General features: G+C 42.9%; 1 pseudogene; it reads right to left on the bottom strand.

Annotated features, from left to right (window-relative positions):
- Positions 1-21,992, bottom strand: part of LOC132533795 (NADP-dependent malic enzyme, mitochondrial-like) — a 321,330-nt pseudogene that overhangs the window by 17,001 nt on the left and 282,337 nt on the right.

The following is a 21,992-nucleotide window of genomic DNA, read 5'->3' as shown; positions in this document are numbered from 1 at the left end:
ACGACAGAGAGAAATGGAGAGAGGAGGGGAAGACAGAGAGGCGGAGAGAAAGATAGACACCTGCAGACCTGCTTCGCCACCTGGGAAGCTATATACCTTAATTTTTAAACTGTCTCTATATAGTGAAAGCTGGGGGAAAATACTTGGGAGTTTATATTTAAGTTCCAGAAGAAGAAAGGACATGCTCTTGTGGTTAAGACTGTGTGGTTTATCTTATTCCTCAAGAATATCTACTCTTTCTTAGCATGTGTGCTTTAAAGTAGTGACTGTTTTGGGGATATTCAAGTCACAGAAGCAGGATTCGAAGAAAACAAACAGTGCACTGTCAGAAACGGTCTATGAAAGATAATGATTCTCAAGTGTTCAGTAGACTTGAATGGGATAAAAGTGGGAGAATGACAACTGTGTTTGTTAGTAGTTAGAATCATAAACTAGTAACATCTGCTGCACCTTCAAGTAGAGGGGAAGCTTTTAGGATGGCATGATAGGCTTATTTTTGGAAAGTCTTGAAGATCAAGTAGATTGGGTAGCATACAGGATTGGGCACTCCAACATGTGGCGGAGTGATGTTCTGGTTCTTTGTCATTGATAAGTACTTAAATAGGGAGCAGGGTGGTAGTGCAGCAGGTTAAGCACACCTGGTAGAAAACATACCCACCAACATCAGGATCCTGGTCCCACGTTTGAGCTCCAGGCTCCACTCTGGTTCCACGTTTGAGCTCCAGGCTCTCTACCTGCAGGGGCTTCGCTTCACAGACTGTAAAGCAGGTCTGCAGGTTTCTGTCTTTGTCTCCCCCTCTCTGTCTTCCCCTCCTCTCTCTATTTCTCTCTCTGTCCTATCCAACAACAGTGATAGCAATGACAACACAAATAATAATAACAACAATAAACAACAAAGGCAACAAAAGGAAAATAATTAAAAGGTCATCAAAAGGGAGAAAATTAAAAAAGAAAAGTTAAAAATATATTTAAATAAATAAGGAAGTAAATAAATGTTGAGATGGGTGATAGGCACACTAGAGGGGGTTTCAATTTTTTTCTTTTTTACCTTCTGGTAGGCAAATATTTGAGCAAGACTCTATTCACATTGGTGTCTGAAGAAAACTCTTATCTTGGATAGCCTCAAGACTCTCGCTTAGGTTAGAGTCAAAGAAACCACCTAGTAATAATAGTGGGATCATGACTGAGGGATGAAGGAAAAGGTAATAGATACTGACTCTGTGCAATGTGCCTTTGCAAACATTTCCTGTGTACTAGCTATGTCATCTTTAAAAATCAACCTTTTGTCGTGCTATTGATATCTCTTGTTTCAAGAGACTGGGTTACAAGAAGTTTAGTATGTTGTTCAGGCAACCCACTGATTTGTGGGCACTAAACAGTCATACTTTGAAGAGCAGCACCATACCTCATTCAACTAGTTCAAACTGCTGGAAATTTGGGGTGGGGGCTAATATTCTCTTAGTGTTTCACCAGCAATGCTGCAATAAGTATTCTTACATATGTCTTTGTACATATTTTGTAGCACTGTTTTTCTGTAAAATAATCTCCTAGAAGTGAAACTGGATCCCTGGATTAAAATACCCTTTAAAGAAAATGGTATAGGAGGCCTGGAGAAAGGGTACTTAATGACTGTGGATAATGGATCATTCTTGTCATGCAGTGTGTAGAGAGATGTAAAAAAGGTACAGTGTGCTTGGTTCTACAGAAAACACAAACAGAGTACATGCTCACCAAGTAGAGTAATGGAGGAAGTCATGGAGCATTAGAATGGAAGGCCCTAAAATAATTCATTTCCCATTTGTTAATTGTATTTTTGAAACCTAAAAGACCTTTGTCTTCTCCTCCTTCTCCTTCCCCTTCCCCTCCTCCTCCTCCTTCTTCCTTCTTCTTCTTCTTCTTCTTCTTCTTCTTCTTCTTCTTCTTCTTCTTCTTCTTCTTCTTCTTCTTCTTCTTCTCCTCCTCCTCCTCCTCCTCCTCCTCCTCCTCCTCCTCCTCCTCCTCCTCCTCCTCCTCCTTCTTCTTCTCCCTCTCTTGCAATTAAGGTTATTATTATTTTTTAATTTTTTAGTATATATTTTCCCTTTTGTTGTCCTTGTTTTTTATTGTTGTTGTAGTTATTTTTGTTGATGTTGTTGTTATATAGGACAGAGAGAAATGAAGAGAGGAGGGGAAGACAGAGGGGGAGAGAAAGGCAGACACCTGTAGACCTACTTCACCTTCTGTGAGGCGACTCTTCTCCAGGTGGGGAGACGGGCTGGAACTTGGATCTTTATGCTGGTCCTTGCACTTCACACCACATGCTTAACCTGCTGTGCTACCACTGGACTCCCCCATTTAAGGTTATTGCTGACTGCAGAAAAGAGCTATCACTCCTACCCACCATCTTTTCTTTTCTTGATAAAAGATGAGAGACATATAGATAAGGAGGAGAGATACTTGGAACCCTGCACCACAACTTGTGAAGCTCCCCCCACAGGTGGGGGCTAAGGGCTTGAACCCCAGTCCTCAAACATGGTCACATGTACTCTATTCTAAATCTTTCACCCATCCAAAGTTATTTGTTTATTTATTTTTAAACCAGAACACTGCTCAGCTCTGGCTTGTGGTCATGTGGCGAAATGAACCTGCAACTTTGGAGCCTCAGGCATGAGAGTCTCTATGCATAACCATTATGCTTTCTAACCCTGTTTTTTTCTCCTTTTATTGAACTTTTTGTTTTATTTGGTAGCTCAGTGAATGTACTCTTAGTTCCTCTGATCAGTTAGGAATCGCTCTGTCGTTTCTCTGAATTTGTAGGTGTCCTCTGCAGTAAATCTCGGTTTGGTGAACGTGCTTAGGCCTGTTCCTATGAAGTCTTCATTGGAACATTCGGAATAAAGGGTTTTTCTACTGTTGTCTTGTCCCATCATTATAGGTGGTTTTCTTTCCCTGCTTTCAACTGTCTGCACATGTGGGGTTTTTAGCTTTTTCTTTCTGGAGTTTTTAGCCTTTTCTGTTGGGCCCGGTGGACCATTGGAGAGAACCTCTGGCTGTTCCAGGCAGGTGGCCCTGCTGAACATTCATCAGGGTGAATGAATGGCCAGAGCAGTGCAGACCTGCTGGGAGCATGTGGAACTGAGCAGGGGATCGATTGTTACCTTTGTTGTGAAAGTCTCTCCCACTTCACTGACTACAACCTGAGCTTGTTCTTTTGTCCTTAGTTTACCTGAGTTCCAACCTTGTTTCCATGCTGGTGTTTTTCCATGTATGCTCTAGTTGTTTGTTCCAGCAGTGGTGGTGTAAAAAACAGGTTGGACTAGTCCACTTGGCTAGAGGTGAACATTATAATTCTTACCAGCATATAAGGCAGTCAGTCAGATATGGAGAACAGGAAAGTAAAAATGTTGTTATATTGAAGGGACGAGCAGTGGTTGAGCATTTGTTATAATGTGGAAGGACCCAGGCTCAAGCCACAGGTCCTCAACTGCAATAGGGGAAGCTTCATGAGTGGTGAAGCAGTGCTGCAGTTATCTCTTTTTTTCTCTCCCTCTCTGTCCTCAATTTCTTTATCTATTGAATAATTAAGTAAAATAGTAATGAAAAATTGTGTTATACACATTCACATCCTAGGCTAAAAAGACAGCTCACTGGGTGGGGTGCCTGCCTTACCTTCTGCTGAACCCATGTGAGTGTCACATCACTGAGAGAAACTTCTGTACTCTATGCTCTATCTCTATGTGTTTTTTTAGTTTTGCTTTATTATTATTTATTTATAAAATGGAAGAATTGGCAAGACCATTGGATAAAAGTGGTTTAATTCTGTATAATTCCCACTGCAAGAACTCCTTATCCAATCCCGTCCCTTCAAAGCTTCCCTATTTTTTATCCCTCTAGGTGTATGGACCCAAGATCATTATGGGGTGTAGATAGTGGGAGGTCTGTCTTCTGTAATTGCTAACCTGCTGAACATGGGCATTTACAGGTTGATCCATACTCTCAGCTTGTCTCTCTCTTCCCCTAGTGGTGTGAAGATCTGGGGAGGTGGGGCTCCACGACACATTGGTGGGGTTGTCTGCCCAAGGAAGTCAGGTTGGCATCATGATAGTGTCTGGAACCTGGTGTCTGAAGAACAGTTAAGATATAAGGCAGAAAACATTGTTGACTAATCACGAACCTAAAGACAAGAATATTGCAGATGAATATTTGGGTTATCTGTTTGGAAAATGCTAGTAGGTCTGTTTTAAGTGTATTCCAAGGGGCAGATGAGCCTACTAGTTATTCCCTGAGTTTGACATCTAACATGCAGGTGACTTAAGTTATTGTCTAGGAGAATGGTGTCTTAGTTGGAAAAAGGACTAGAAATCTGGATCAGGGAAGAGAGTATACACATTCACATCCTGGGCTAAAAAGACAGATCATTGTGTGGAGTGCCTGCCTTCCTTTCTGCTGAAACCTTGTGAAAGTGTCACAGCACTGAGAAAAACTCCTGCACTGTATCCTCTAGCTCCATATTTTTATTTATATATTTATTTACTGTGAGATTAATGTTTTACAGTCGACTGTAAATACAATAGTTTGTACATGCAAAACACTTTTCTGTTTTCCAAATAACAATATAACCCACACAATATGATCTGTCATCCTTTTCCAGGACCTTCACTGTCCCCGCCACCCAACCCTGAGTCTTTTATTTTGGTGTAATATACCAACTTCAGTTCAGGTTCTACTGGTGTTTTCTCTTCTGATCTTGTTATTCAACTTCTGCGTGAGAGTGAGATTATCCCATAGTCATCCTTTTGTTTCTGCCTTATTTTACTTAACATGATTTCTTCAAGCTCCATCCCAGATGGGCTGAAAAAGGTGAAATTACCATTTTTAGTAGCTGAGTAATATTCCACTGTGCATATATATCACAACTTGCTCAGCCACTCATCTGCTGTTGGACACCTGGGTTGCTTCCAGGTTTTGGCTATTACAAATTGTGCTGCTTAAATCATATGTGTACACAAATCCTTTCAGATGGGTGTGTTGGGTTCCTTAAGATATATCCCCAGGAGAGGAATTGCAGGATCATAGGGTAGTTCCATTTCTAGCCTTCTGAGAGTTCTCTAGACTGCTCTCCACAGAGGTAGGACCAATTTACAATCTCACCAGCCGTGCAGGAAGGTTCCTTTGACCCCAAAATCTCTGCAACATTTGTTGCTGCTACCTTTTCTGATGTAGGACATTCTTACAGGAGTGAAGTGGTATCTGATGGTTGTCTTTATTTGCATTTCTCTGACAATCAGAGACTTGGAGCATTTTTTTTATGTATTTCTCAGCCTTTTGGATCTCTTCTGTGGTGAATATTCTGTCCATGACCTCTCCCCATTTTTAGATGGGTTGTTTTCTTATTGTTGAGTTTGGCATGCTCTTTATATATTTTGGTTATTAAACTCTTGTCTGAAGTATGACATGTAAGGATATTCTCCCATTCTGTGAAGGGTCTCTTGGTTTGGGTTTTTGTTTCTTTTGCTATGCAGAAGCTTTTTAATTTAATGCAGTCTCATAGGTTTATACTTGCCTTAGTATTCTTTGTAATTGGATTTGTTTCATTGAAGATGACTTTAAAAGTTATGCAGAAAAGAGTTCTGCCAATATTTTCTAAGTATCTGATAGTTTGTGGTCTAACATCCAAGTCTTTGATCCACTTGGAATTTACTTTTGTATTTGGTGAAATACAGTGGTTCAGTTTCATTATTCTGCATGTTTCAACCCATTTTTTATAACACCATTTGTTGAAGAGACTCTGTTTTTCCATTTAATAGTCTGGACACTTTTATCAAGGATTAGTTGTCCATGATGTGTGGTGGGTTCTCAATTCTATTCCACAGGTCAGTGTGTCTATTCATGTTCCAGTGCCAAGCAGTTTCGAGGACAATGATCCTATAATACAATTTGAGATCTGGGAGTGTGATGCCTCCAGTTCTGTTCTTTCTTCTCTGTTGTTTTGGCAATTCTAGGTCTCTTTTGGTTCCAGATAAACATTTGTAAGCATTTGGTCTATTATCCTAAAACTGTGGTTGGGATCTTGATGGGGATAGCATTAAATTTGTATATGACTCTGGGGGTAGTATATAAATTTTGATGATGTGAATTCTTCCAACCCATGAACATGGGATATCTTTCCACTGCTTTGTGTATTCTTCAAGTTCCTTGAGTATTCATTCACAATTTTCAGTATACAGATCTTTCACTTCTTTGGTTAGGCTTATTCCTAGATATTTTATTAGTTGTTGTTGTGTAATAAAAAGAATTTATTTCTGGATTTCAGCTTCTTCTAACTTAGTGTTTGCATAGAGGAATGCCACTGACTTTTGAATGTTAATTTTGTAGCCTGAAACCTTACTGTATTGCCTGATGATTTCCAAAAGCTTCTTGCTGGATTCCATAGGTTTTTCTATGTATATACTATCATGTTGTCTGCAAATAGGGAGAGTTTGACTTCTTCTCTTAGGGGCTTTACCTACAAATAGATTTTTTTAGCTTAATTACTCTCTCCTGACTAAGAGAAAAAGCAGGGTGGGAAAGAGATAGCACAGTGGTTATGCAAAGAGACTCCCACACCCCACAGATTCAAATTTCTGGACTCAATCCAGCTTCGCTGCCAAGTCAGGCAGTACTGCTGGACCCTGTGAGTTTCTACACAAGTCTCCTTTATAGTCTGTAGATTCTGTAGCAATTATTCAGTATGTTCTCATAAGGATAACAATATGGAAAGGTTCCCACTATACAGTCCCAGTGCTAGACTACCAGGGTGTAGACCTCCTGAGTTTCCTGGTCACTTCTCTGCCCCTTGTTGTCAGCACAGCAACCCCTCCCCCCCACCCCCCACCCCCTCCAGGCTGCTACTACAGCCTCTGAAGGGCAGTAGCAAATGGAGACTCACAGTTGTATTTGGTGAGTCTAGGGGCATCCTCTCCTCCATTCATCAGTCTTTTTGTTGGTAAAACAAACTGGAGGTGGCTCCTCAACTGGAAAACTGCCAGACTGTTACCAGTAGCTCAGGAATCTCTCTCTAGTGTCCTCTCTGTCCATGAGCCACATGTGTTTTCACTCACGCGTGTCTTGCTGGGCTCCCAAAGTAGTCCCAGCCTCGTCTTGTTGCAGTCTCTGGTGATTTTTGATATTCCTTGTCATTTAGAGAAGTTTATCAACTGGGAGAGCTGGAGGTCTCGGCAGAGTTGTGGCCTCTGGATGCTCTGGAGATTTGGTGGGCTCCCAAAGTAGTTCTAGCCCTGTCTTGTTGCCATCCCTGCTAGTCTTATTTGACGTTACTAGTTGAACAAGGAGAGGAGAGAAATGCAGCTGCCGCTAATAGCTTTTATTTTTCATATTTATTTTATTTTACTGGGAGATAGAGAGAAAGACACTTAGATAAAGGCAAGATACCTGCTCATCTGTGGCTTATGTCCCATTGTGGGTTATTTGATGCTCTTTCTAAGTCAGTCTTGATAAGGCCTCCCTGAAAAATGGACAGAGAGAAATTGAGAGGAGAGGAGAGGGAGATACAGAGAAGGAGAGAGGAAGAGAGATATTTGTAGCACTGTGCCACAGCTGTGAAGTTCCCCTTGCAAGTGAGTACCATGGACTTGAAACAGGTCCTTGTGTCTCTTTCTCTCTCCATCTGTACCTCCCTACCCCATCTCAATTTCTCTCTGTCATATTGAATACAACAGGAAAAGTTAAAAGAACAAATGGCCACTGAGAGGGGTAGATTCATAGAGCCAACACTGAGCTCCAGCGATAACCCTGGTGGCATTAAAAGAAAAAATGTCCAAGGGACCAGGCAGTGGCACACTTCATTATGCACACACATTACAGTGTGCAAGGACCCAGGATCAAACCCCTGGTCCCTATTTGTAGGGGGAAGCCTCATGACTGGTGAAGCCGGGCTGTAGGTATCTGTCTCTTTCTACCTCCCCTCTCAATGTCTCTGTCTCTATCCAATAATGAATATATAACAGGTGGCCGGGCACTAGTGAAGTGGGTTAAGTGCACATGACACAATAAATGAATAACAATATAAAGAAAAAAGAAAAAAGCACCCTTTAAGTGTGTCTGCTCAACTGTCTACACCAACAACCAACCCCAATTTAAACTTTTAATCAGAAGGAGACAGTTGGTAGTGCAGTGGGTTAAGCGCACATGGTGCAAAGCTCAAGGACCAGCAAAAGGATCATGGTTCGAGCCCCTGTCCCCCCACCTGTGGGGGAGTTGCTTCACAGGCAGTAAAGCAGGTCTTTGGGTGTCTATATATCTCTCCCCCTCTGTCTTCTCCTCCTCCATTTATTTCTGTCCTTTCCAAGTGCAACGCCATAATAACAACAACAATTACAAAACAAGGGCAACAAAAGGAATAAATAAATAAATATTTTTTAAAAATCAAAACCACAAACATAGGGGGCATCATTTGAACAAAACACCCTGCAAGACTCACATATAGGTGCCAAGATTTTCAAGATTTTTCTTTTTTAATGGTCATTATTGTTTTCTGTAGACAATATGCTATTAATAAAAAGAAGAATAGAGACTTCCAGAGGTGGGGGTTCGAGCAGTAGCAGATCTCTTTCTCTCCTCTCCTCTCCCAGATCATCTAGGAATACCAAAGAAGACCATCTGGGACCGAAACAAGACAGGACTAGAATGACTACAGGAACCCATCAAATCACCAGTTAGTGCAAACATGTGTGGCTGGTGACAGAGAGGAGCCTAGGGAGAGATTAAGTGACTGGTAACAGTCCAGCAGTTTATCAGTTGAGACACCACCTCCAGTCTGTTCCACCAACAAGGGGACAGCTGAAGAGAGGAGAGGACTTCCCGGAGACTCACCAAATGCAACTCTGAGTGTCCATTGCTACTGCCCTAAGAATCTGGAGCAGTGGCAGGGAAGGACACTGGTGGACAGAAACTAACCAGAAAACTCAGGAGAAGACCTATACCTCGGTGGTATAATGGAGACTCTGTGAAAGTCTCTTTGCATAACCTCTGGATTATCTCTGCCACACCATGCTTTATCTCTTGGTCAGGAGTCAGTGATTAAGCTAAGAAGCCTACTTGTAGTTTAAAAGCCCTCAGGCTCACATAGCCTACATGGAAGAAAAAAAAAAGAGGCTTTTAAACCACTGAGCTCCAATTCAGGGATTAAAATACTGTTGGAACAACTATTAACTTCCACTACTATGACCCCTTTAGTTAACTAACCTAGACACAAGTCAGTCCAGGCAATATTGAACAGTAATTTGAAAAGTACTGAGACAGGGAACTCATAAAATAATATATTAAATGGTTAAATCAACAAGAAGAAATATTGGAGAAACAAACCAGGACAAGAGTCCAGCTAAATAAGCCCCCCAAAGGGTGAAGCACAAAATAATGAGTTCAACATCCAAACACTAGCTAAAGAAATAATCACAGGAGTGAGTAAAGACTTTGAAAGAATAGTGATCAGAAATACAGGAACAAAAAATGAGACTCTGGGAGAAAACACTAATTATCTCAAGGTTATAAGAGAGCTGAGAGCTGAAATCACTGAGCTAAGAACTCAAGTAGCTGAACAAGCTAAAACAATATAAGAACAGAGTAACAAAACAGATGAACTCCAGAAAACAGTAGAGGGCAGAGAGTAGAATGAATGAGGCTGAAGACAGAATCAGCATGATCAAGGATGAAATAGAGACAACTAAAAAAGAAGTAAAACATCTCAAAAAGAGATTAAGAGATGCTGAAAACAACAACAGAGACCTATGGGATGACTTCAAAAAAACAATATATGAATTATTGGCTTACTAGAGGGAGACAGAGAGGGAGAGGAAGAAAGTATTCTTCAGACCATAGTAGCTGAAAACTTCTCTAGTATAGACAATATCAAAGACATAAAGATTCAAGAAGCCCAGATGGTCCCAAACAGAATTAACCCAGACTTAAAGACAACAACACACATCATACTTAGAATGGAAAGGAATAAGGATAAAGAAAGGATCCTGAAGGCTGCAAAAGAAAAACAAAGAGTCACCTACAGAGGAAAACCCATAAGATTAGCAGCAGACTTCTCCACAAAACACTACAGGCCAGAAGAGAATGGCAAGATATCTATTGAGTGCTCAATGAGAAAGGCTTTCAAGCAAGAATACTATATCCTGCTATGCTGTCATTCAGACTAGATGGAGGCATCAAAACCTTCTCAGACAAGCAACAGTTGAAGGAATCAACTATCACCAAGCCTGCCCTGAAAGAAGTTATGAAAGGTCTCCTATAAACAATCAGATCACCATAAATAGGACATATATCAGAGCATTCTAAAACTCTACAAGAACGGCATTACCATATCTTCAATCTTTGATATCAATAAATTCCAATGACCTGAAGTCACCTATTGAAAGACACAGAGTAGGAAGATGAATTAGAAAATAAAACCCAACAATATGATGTCTACAGGAAACCCACCTAACTCAACAAGACAAAGACAGACTTAAAGTGAAAGGATGGAAAACTATCATTCAAGCCAATGGCCCACAAAAAAGGGCAGGAACAGCTATTCTCATATCTGACATGATAGACTCCAAAATAGATACTATTAAAAAAGATAGGAATGGAGACTACTTAATGTTCAGATGATCAATCAATCAAGAGGACTTAACAATTATTAACATCTATGCACCCAATGAGAAGTTATCTAAATACATCAAATGTCTACTGAAAGAGCCACAGCAATATATTAACAGCAACACAATCATAGTAGGAGACTTCAACACCTCACTCTCTCAACTTGATAGATCATCCAGGCATAAAATCAATAAAGACATAAGGGAGCTAAATGAAGAGATAGATAAGCTAGAACTATTGGACATTGTCAGAGTCATTCATCCAAGAAAATGGAATACACATTTTACTCAAATCCACATCGGTCATTCTCAAGGATAGACCATATGTTAGGCCACAAAGACAGCATTAACAAATTCAAGAGCTTTAAAACTATCCCAAGCATCTTCACAGACCACAGTAGAATTAAACTAACACTTAACAATCAACAAAATAATTAGTAATAGTCCCAAAATTACACTTCTTGACAACTTCTGGGTCAAAGAGGAAATAAAGGAAGAAATCAAAATGTTTTGAGACTTCAATGAAAATGAAGACACAAGCTATCAAAATATTTGGGACACAGCTAAGGCAGTACTGAGAGGGAAGTTCATAGCTATACAAACACACATTAGGAAACAAGACGAAGCACAAATAAACAGCCTGATTGCACATCTTAAAGACCTAGAAGAAGAACAACAAAGGAATCCTAAAGCAACCAGAAGGACAGAAATCACTAAACTTAGGGCAGAAATAAATAACATTGAGAATAAGAAAACCATACAAAAGATCAACAAAAGTAAATGTTGGTTCTTCGAAAGAGTGAACAAAATCGACAATTCTTTAGCCAGACTCACAAAACATAAAAGGGAGAAGACCCAAATAAATCAGATCATAAATGAAAGAGGAGATATCACAACAGACACCGCAGAAATTCTACATATCATGAGAGGCTTCTATGAACAACTATATGCCACCAAACTAGAGAACCTCGAAGAAATGAATGATTTCCTACATACCTAGCAACTTCCAAAACTTAGTAAAAAGGAAGTAGATAACACGAACAGGCCCATCACAGCTAGTGAATTTGAAACAGTTATCAAAAACATTCCCAAAAATAAAAGTCCTGGACCAGGTGGTTTTACAAATGAATTCTATGAAACCTTCAAAGAAGAACTAACACCTCTACTTTTGAAAGTATTCCAGAAGATTGAAGACACTGGAATACTCCCCGCCAGCTTCTATGAAGCCAGCATCACTCTGATACAAAAATCAGACAGGGACACAACCAAAAAAGAAAACTACAGACCAATATCTCTGATGAGCATAGATGCTAAAATATTGAACAATATTCTAGCGAACTGGATTCAGCAGTATATCAAAAGATTGTTCATCATGACCAAGTGGGGTTTATCCCAGGCATGCAAGGTTGGTTTAATATATGTAAATCAATCAATGTGATCCACCACATCAACAAAAGCAAGACCAAAAAACCACATGGTCATAACAATAGATGCAGAAAAAGATTTTGACAAAATCCATCAGCCCTGTAGGGTCAAAACACTACAAAAAATGGGAATAGATGGAAAATTCCTGAAGATAGTGGAGTCTATATATAGCAAAACTACAGCCAGTATTATACTCAATGGTGAAAAACTGGAAGCATTTGCATTCAGATCAGGTACTAGACAGGGATGCCCACTATCACCATTACTATTCAACATAGTGTTGAAAGTTCTTGCCATAGAAATCAGGCAGGAGCAAGGAATTAAAGGGATACAGATTGGAAGAGAAGAAATCAAACTCTCCCTATTTGCAGATACCATGATAGTATACACAGAAAAACCTAAAAAATCCAGCAAGAAGCTTTTGGAAATAATCAGGCAACACAGTAAGGTGTCAGGCTACAAAATTAACATTCAAAAGTCAGTGGCATTTCTTTATGCAAACACTAAGATAGAATAAATTGAAATCCAAAAATCAATTCCTTTTACTATAGCAACAAAACAATAAAATATCTAGGAGTAAACGTAACCAAAGAAGTGAAAGACTTGTGTACTAAAAATTATGAATCACTACTCAAGGAAATTGAAAAAGACACAAAGAAGTGGAAGGATATGCCATGTTCATGGGTTGGAAGAATTCACATCATCAAAATTAATATACTACCCAGAGCCATCTAGAAATTTAATGCTAGCCCCATGAAGATCCCAAGCACCTTTTTAGGAGAATACAACAAATGCTACAAATGTTTACCTGGAACCCGGAAAGACCTAGAATTGCCAAAAAATCTTGAGAAAAAAGAATAGATTTGGAGGCATTAGAGTCCCAGATCTCAGATTGTATTATAGAGCCACTGTCATCAAAACTGCTTGGTACTGGAACATGAATAGACACACTGACCAGTGGAATAGAACTGAGAGCCCAGAAGTGAGCCCCCACACCTATGGACTTCTAATCTTTGACAAAGGGGCCCAGACTATTATTTGGGGAAAGCAGAGTAAGCAAATGGTGTTAGAAAACATGGGTTGAAACATGCAGAAGAATGAAACTGAACCACTATATGTCACCAAATAGAAAAACATCTTCCAAGTAGATCAAGGACCATCTGGATGTTAGACAGAATATTCACCACAGAAGAGATCCAAAAGGCCAAGAAACACATGAAATAATGCTCCAAGTCTCTGATAGTCATAGAAAGGCAAATAAAGACAACAACAAGATACCACTTCACTCCTGGGAGAATGTCATAGATCTGAAAAGGTAACAGCAGCAAATGCTGGAGAGGATGTGGGGTCAAAGGAACCATCCTATATTGCTGGTGGGAATGTCAATTGGTCCAGCCTCTGTGGAGAACAGTCTGGAGAACTATCAGAAGGCTAGAAATGGACCTGCAATTCCTCTCCTGGGGATATATCCTAAGGAAGTCAAAACACCCCTCCATAAAGATCTGTGTACACATATGTTCTTAGCAGCACAATTTGTAATAGCCAAAACCTGGAAGCAACCCAGGTGTCCAACAACAGATGAGTGGCTGAGCAAGTTGTGGTATATATATATATATATATTACTCAGGTGTGAAAAATGGTGACTTCACCGTTTTCAACTGATCGTGGATGGACCTTGAAAAATTCATGATAAGTGAAATAAATCAGAAACAGAAGGGTGAATATGGGATGATCTCACTATCAGGAAGAAGTTGAAAAACAAGATCAGAAAAGAAAACACAAGTAGAAGCTGAAATGGAATCGGTATATCACACCAAAGTAAAAGACTCTGGGGTGGGTGGGTGGAGAGAATACAGGTCCAAGAAGGATGACAGAGGACCTGGTGGGGGTTGTATTGTTATATGGGAAAATGGGGGATATTATGCATGTAAAACTATTGTATTTACTGTTGAATGTAAAACATTAATTGCCCAATAAAGACATTTAAAAAAGTAAAAAAAAAAAAAGAAAAAAAAGAAGAAGAAAGAAAACTACAAAAAGGAAAAGAAAAGAGAGATGTGTTGATCTATAGATGTCAAGGATTAGCACCAGGCTGTGGTGCATTTGACAGAGAAGAATAGTTACAATACACAAGGACCCACTTCAAGCCCTTGGTGTGTACACACACACACACACACACACACACACACACACACACACACACACCACCTGAAGGGGGAAAGCTCAGAAAAGGAAAAGCAGTGTTGCAGGTGGTTCTTTCTCTCTTCATCTCTGTCTTCTCTCTCAATTTCTTTCTGCCCCCACTCAATAAATAAATAATACAATTTTTAAAAGATGTCCAGAACATGTTCTATAAATAAAGCCAAATAGCCAGAGCTGTGAGCTGTGGGCTCTGTCACAGTCACCTTCATTGGTAAAATTTTGTAGGATCTTCACATCAAGATGCATTGGTGGAGACTCAACTTTATGAGCATATGAATGATTAATAAAAGGAAAAGATAATAGTAGTAAAAAGAATCTCCAGACTGCTTCTCCCAGGGGTTGGACCAACTTCCACCACCCCCCCCCCCCGGCTATAGGAAGGCTTCCCCTCTCCCCATCCCCTTGCCTGCACTTGGTGTTTCTGTCCTTTCTGATGTCTGACATCCTCACAGCTGGCATCTCTTTGTTGTTCTTACTTGCATTTCTCCGATCAGTGACTGAATGTTTATTCACATGTCTATTGGCCCTCGAGATCTCCACCTATTACAAGAATATAAGAAACTGTCCTCATATGCCAATACTGTAAAACATTATTTCTCCCAGGAAAATTGTTTGTGGTGGGGGATGGACTGCAGAGCTGTCTCAGAGGCAGAGCACATGCATGAGCCCCTGAGATTGAGTCCTCAGCATATTGGTTCTAAAAAATACATCAGAAACTTCTGCCTTCAAACAGAGAAATGTCTCATCCCACTGCTGGATGTTTGTACCTGGGATGAAGGTGTTACAGGGCCATGCTCTTTCTAAAAACTATGGCGGGAGCAGGGGGGGTTGGGGGGAGTCCTGTCTTACCTCTATAATTTCTGAACTTCACAAGCAAGCCTAGTTCCTCCTTAGTTTGTGGATTCTGCTGCATTCACCCAGTCTGCCACCATAACCACATGTCCATTTCTCCCTGTGTGACTCTCTCTTTCCCTCTTCTCGGGAGACAAACAACAGACTAGATGATAGCTCCTCTTACCTTGAATGTGTCTGCAAAACCCCAATTTCCAAGTAAGATGACTAGGATTAGTGTTTCCACATGCCTGTTAGCTGGATCCAGTCCCCCAGGAAGTTAGCAGAAAATATCTGGCTATGGTATCACTCTCTAGCAAAAGTAACTCTCTTCCACCCTCACTTATGGACTGCTAGGTCATGCCTCTGGCACAATTTATCCTATGCCATCCTCATTTTTAGGTGACTCTGATCATATGTCCAGGGGCTCTATTCACTGAAAAAGCTGAATACAAAAACATAAGATGCAGACCTGTACACTTGTGTGTATGTGAGTGTCCTGGGTCCAACAAGCTCACAAGTGCCCTGTGGAGAATGATGGTAGGGTAGGCTCTGGGGGTGGCACCGGTGAGAAGACAGGCGTTTTCTGGCCCCACAGAATAGACAGTCTAGTGGGAGGAGGTTTGCACTCAGGATGTGGCTTCCTAAATAACAACCTCTAGCCAGGCCTGAGGACAGAGCCTGGTGATGTGCATGCCTGGGCTCTGGCACCCTCTGGTGACTGTGGCTGTGTCTCTCCTAGTGGGCTGTTCATCACCAATCATGACAAGGGCCACATTGCCACCATGCTCAACTCATGGCCTGAGGATGACATTAAGGTAGGGTTCTTCTCTTCTGTGCTGTTGCTCTGTGCTGGACTGGGTCCTCTCAGCCTGGACCAGAAAGGAAGCCATTGCATCACCAAAAGGAAGAGTCAACAAACTTGTATAAGGCCTGGCTCCCACACCTGTCATAGCTATGCACAGCAATCCTGACAGAGGGAGAGTGGGTCAGAATAAGGCCTCCAGGTATAGCAGGGGCTGAGGATTTGAACCCAGATCCTGGTGCAGGGTAACCTTGGTTTCTCTGAAGGATGATGGCAGATGGGTTTCCTCCACTGAGCCTGCAGCTACCACCACCCAGTAAAGGGGAGTCAAGGGGACAGGGGCCTATGCTGACTTAGGTAGGCTGGCATGCAGAGGAGGACCACTGCAGGAGCACGCCCCCTGTCTTGCAGGCTGTGGTGGTGACAGATGGGGAACGCACCCTTGGCCTGGGGGACCTGGACTGCTACGTCATGGGCATCCAAGTGGGCAAGCTGGTGCTATACACAGTGTCCAGGAGAGTCAACTCACAGCAGTGCCTGCCTGTGATGTTGGATGTGGATACCAAAAACCAGGTAATGACCCCAACCCACGGCACAAGGCCCTGAGGACAGCAGGGATGCTTCTGCCTCAGGGAACCTCCTTTTCATGGACAACACAGGAGGAGAGAGAGAGAGAGATAGAGAGAGAGAGATAGATAGATAGAGAGAGAGAAGTATAGAGACAGAGATGCCAGGTCAGGCAACATACATGTCCTGCAACAAGCAATCACAGAAACCAGAACTCCTTTGTTCTGCACCCTAAAAAGAATTTATGTCCAGGGACCGGGTGGTGGTACACCTGGTTGAGTGCACACGTTACAGTGCTTGAGGACCCAGGTTTGAGCCCCCAGTCCCCACTTGCATACGGAAAGCTTTGCAAGTGGTGAAGCAGTTTTCCAGGTGTCTCTCCTCTCTCCCTTGATATCTCCTCTAACTTCTCAATTTATGGCTATCTCGAGTAAATAAATAATGACAAAAAATAATAATAAAGGAATTTTGTCCCATACTCCCAAAGGGGGGAAATGTTAGAGGAAGATAACCAGAGGAGACTAAACCCCTATTATCCTGGGATCTAAAATGTTTTCACCAACAGTCTTTGTTTCTAAACCATCACTGAGAGAGAAGAGAATCAGGAAAATCAGAGGATGTCAGGTACTGTTTTGCTTATCTGAGAGAGAAGAGGGAAAAGAAGGAAGGGCATTCAGAAGTAGTGATAGGTGTAGCTATGACGTAGAAAGTGAAGACAGAGTCATAGAAATGAATAAAAATGGGCAAAAGAGATAAAAATTCACACACACAGGCAGAGAGAGAGAGAGAGGGAGAGGGAGAGGGAGAGGGACAGGGAGAGGGAGAGGGAGAGGGAGAGGGGCACCAATATATACTCAACCCACACCTACAACCTCAGAACTATGGTGGTTTCTGATGGAGGGGGATGGAAACACAGAACTCTGATGGTAGGGATAGTATAGAATTAGACCCCTATTATCCTATAATTTTGTAGCACACTATTAAGTCACTAATAAGACAAAATTAAAAGGAAGCAGGAGAAAAAGCCAGGCCAAGTAGGACAAGGGCCTGGCCTACATGTGAGTCCCCACACCACACAGGGGTGCTTGGCTTCAGGGAAAATTCAGGTGCCTTGGAGTCTCTCCTCCTCCTCCTCCTCCTCCTCCTCCTCCTCCTCCTCCTCCTCCTCTTCCTCCTCCTTCTCCTCCTCCTCCTCCTCTTCCTCCTCCTCCTCCTGCTCCTCCTCCTCCTCTTTCCTCTCTGTCTCTCACTCTTTCTCTATCTGACAAAGTTGGTGGGGCAATGAAATTGCACATGCCTAAGGCCTGGCTCCAGAAAGCTAGTCATGGAGAACATGAAGAGAAGTGGTGAAAGTAGAATAGTGGTTTCCATTCTAGGCTCTTTTCTTCAGTATTTTTCCACCAAAGTCATCCTACATCCTAAGACCAAAGCTGCTTTTTCCCTGCAAAGCCACTGGAATCCAGCTGTTCTCAAGATCATGTGTATTCTGAGTTCTTTCCCAAGTTAGCTTTTGTCCTACTGTGTCATTGCTTTGTTTGTTTGTCTTTCTGGCTACTTTACCAGGGCACCAATCAGCTATGGCTTATTGGTGATGCTGAGGATTGAACCTGCGACCTTTGAGCCACAGGCATGGGACTTTTTTTTTTATTACCATCAAGTTGTCTCCCTTGCCTCTCTGCTCCAAGGGTGTCATTTGATTGGCTTGGTGAGTGAGAGTTGAGTGTATCCACAGTTCCATAAGGAACTGCCCTCCCACAACTGGACTCAGGAAATTTCTCATCTCCTGGCAAATAGAAACCTGGTTCCAGCACTCAGCATCTACAGATTGGTGTTTATTTTCCATCTCGATTATCTTCTTAGGAAAAATTCTTAGAAATATCAGACTGGGGATATTGTGTAGGTCAACAGAAACACTTTCCTACCTGAGGCTCTGAGGTCAAAGTTTCAACCCCCAATCCCATCATAAACCAGAGCTAAGCAATGTTGAAGGGGAGGGAGAAAGAAAGAAAGAAAGAAAGAAAGAAAGAAAGAAAGAAAGAAAGAAAGAAAGAAAGAAAGAAAAGAAAGATGGAAGAAAGGATGGAAGGAAGGAAGGGGAAGGGAAGGGAAGGGAAGGGAAGGGAAGAAGTAAAGAGACTTAAGAAGAAAGAAAGAAAAAAAAAGAAGTAGGGACCAGAAGATAGTTCACCCAGTATGGCACACATGTTATCATGTGTAAGTAACGACCCAATTTCAAATGCTCATGGTGGTCTTCCAGCTTGGAGGGGAGGAAACTAGGAGCAGTGCCTCAGTGTCTCTCTTCTGTCTGTCTCTCCTCTCTGTCTCCCTCTATGCCTTTCAACCTGTATCTAAAGAGAAATAATTGAGGGTGGGTGGGGCCATGCAGTGGTGTACCTGGTTATGCACACACACTGCAGTGTGCAAGGATGTGGCTTCAAGCCCCTGGTCCCCACCTACAGGGGCAAAATATCACAAGTAGTGAAGGAAAGCTGCATGTGTCTCTCTGCATGTGTATCTTCCCTTCTCTAGCTCCCTCTCCCTTCTCAATTTCTGTCTGTCTCTAACCAATAATAAATAAATAAAGTTATAAATTATAAAAAGCAAGTAAAACATTTGGCTGCTTGAACCAGCAATTTTGTTGTGCAGGCACCGAGTTCCAGGACCAACCCTGTGTCAAAATTTAAACAAAGAAACAAATAACTGAGCTGGCCTGGAGGTGCAGAGGAGCCCCCTAGGCTGGAAGCTTAGCCCCCAGAGCCCTTCAGCACAGACAATCACCTCCCAGCCCCATGTCCATCTTTCCCACTATGCTGGGCTCCTGATTCGCTGGAAGCTTAGCCCCCAGAGCCCTTCAGCACAGACAATCACCTCCCAGCCCCATGTCCATCTTTCCCACTATGCTGGGCTCCTGATTCGTCCGTCAGTCTGTCTGGCTGCCCCAGGAGCTGCTGGGGGACACCCTGTACATCAGCCTGCAGCAGGAGAGTGTGCTTGGGGAGGATTATGACCAGCTGCTGGAGGAGTTCATGCAGGCAGTCACCCACAAGTGAGCAACACAAGCCACTAGGATGGGGTGGGGCAGGAAGTGGCTCCGAGGACAAACTGGGGTAGGGAGAGGGGTGCATGGAAGGCAAGGGAAGAAGACTCTGCCTCACCTCTAAACTCAGAGACAATCAGGACCATCAGTGGTGAGTGTGAGTGGGGTGTGGGGGTGTGTGGTTACTGAGGCCCATGGGGGAGGGAACCCAGCATCTGAAGTCCAAAAAGGAAAACCTACAGGCCTGAGCTGTTCTGACTGGAGGCAGGCTTCAGGATGTTTTGAGTGGAGGGGAAATGTGTCCTTCCCACAGAAGGTTCTAGAATTCAGGATGCCTCACCCCTACCTGAGGGCCAGGCTGTGTGAGTAAGCAGGTCCTGTGGATACTGGCTGTGAGATTGATGAGGGGACATCTCTGCCCTGGAATGAGGGTGCCCTCACTCAGTGGGAGGCCTACCCAGGGGAGCCCAGCTAAGGCCAGTGAGTTCTTCACTCTGTCTTCCCCCAGCAGCCAGACACACACACACACACACACACACACACACACACACACACACACACACACACACACATCTGGTGCCAAAAAGATAGATCCTGCAAAAGGAGCTGAAAATGTCCCTGAAGAGATGAATATGCTGAGGAGCACACAGGAGGCTGAAGCTCAAAGGGGCAGGAGTGTGGTGGATGTATGGAGAAAAGCCAGAGGATTGTCATCCAGGAATGCCCAGAGAGGCTGTCTTCTGGCCTAAATAAGCCAGTGCTGCCCACAGTGCTCTGGCTTCTCTTGGGGCAGAGCCCCCTGACACAGGATGAGGAACTGAATGAACTGCATGTCTCAGTGTCTCTTCAGGGACTCTTCAAGGAGCTGGGAGTAGCTGCAAGTGCTGGGTTCAAGCCCCAGCACCACCTGGGAGCATCACAACATCAGGGGCACTTTATGCCTGGTGCTGTTTCTTTCTGTTTCATGCCCCCACCCCCAACAAAAAATAGACAGTGACCGGGAACTAGGTGTGTTGTCTGGTAGAGTGCATATGTTACGAGGCCAGAGAACCGTGGTTTGAACTGCAGGCCACTTTGTGTGAGCACCTGCAGAGGAGACACTTCCTGTGCAGAGGAGCAGTGCTGTGGAGGTGTCTCCCCACCTCTAGCTCTCTATTCCTTTCGGTATCTCACCCTTTCAACTCATTGCTGGGGCTCAGTGTCTGCACAGCTCCACCGCTCCCAGATGCCATTACTTTCTTTCCTCTAGATAAAGGGTGACTGACAGAGAGATAGAGAGGAAAGACACATAGAGGAGAAGAGAAACCACAGCACTGGTCCACTACTTGTGAAGCCCCCCCAACCCCCATTGACAGGTACCCATGTAGTGGCTGGGGTTCAAACCTAGGACCTCTTGCATAATAGCCTATATTCTCACTGACGTCTAACTCAGATACGGAATGCACTGCCTCGTCCAGTTTGAGGACTTCACCAATGTCACTGCCTTCTGTCTGCTAAACAAGTACCAAGACAAGTACTGCATGTTCAGTGATGACATCCAAGGTATGTTCCGCCCTGAGACTGAGTGGCTGGGACTGGCTCCCTCACACAGGACCACTTGCTGCCAGAGTACCACTGGGGCTCCACTGTCTGGTGATTCAGGCTTCACTGTGACCTGGGAGAGAGTGCTGGGGCTTTGCTAAACCACTGCTCCCTGGTCTAGACCTTGGAGACCATGACCACATCCAGGGAGATGAGTATTACATGACTGCATATATCTGTGACTGTGTACAAGGATGCATGTTCGAGCCTCTGCACACCACATGGGAGCACCTACAAGAGGGAAGCTTCACAAGCAATGGAGCGGTGTTATGTTGTCTCTCCTCTTTCTATCTCTCTCACTTTTAATCTCTCTGTCTCTTGACTTCTATCATATATATATACATATATACATATATATACATATACATACACACACATACACACACATATGTCATGTAGGCATTGAGTCCCAGCAAGAACACTGGTGGCAAAAAAAAAAAATTGAATGAAACATGTAAGGGGCATTCTAAATAATTTAACCAGCAAGTGCTAGCTGGACTAGGACAGAGCACCTTTGTGAGCCACAGTTTCAGCCATTCTCCACAGAAGAAGCTAACAAAGACCTGGGGCAGATATAGTAAATGTTTAAAGCACTAATATATGGGGGTCATATGGTGGCATGGCCAGTAGATCATACAGGTTATCATGCTCAAGGACCTGATCCAAGTTCAAGCCCCCAGTCCTCACCTGCAGTAGGAAGCTTCATGAGCAGTGAAGCATGACAGATGCCTCTCCTTCTCTCTGTCTCAAAGCACTGGATACACTTACAGGGAATTATAAAGTGTAAGCAGTGGGTCCCCTTTGACTTTGAAGACCCTTTGTGGGGACCTAGCAAACACTGTCAAAATCTACAAGGACGTCCTGGGGTGGAAGTCCCCAGCAGGGTCCAGAGAGGGGCTTGAACCCAGGTCTTTAGACATGG

Source organism: Erinaceus europaeus, chromosome 17, assembly GCF_950295315.1.
Source record: "Erinaceus europaeus chromosome 17, mEriEur2.1, whole genome shotgun sequence".
In the NCBI taxonomy this organism is placed as follows: Eukaryota; Metazoa; Chordata; class Mammalia; order Eulipotyphla; family Erinaceidae; genus Erinaceus; species Erinaceus europaeus.
This window is presented reverse-complemented; position numbering and strand designations above follow the sequence as displayed.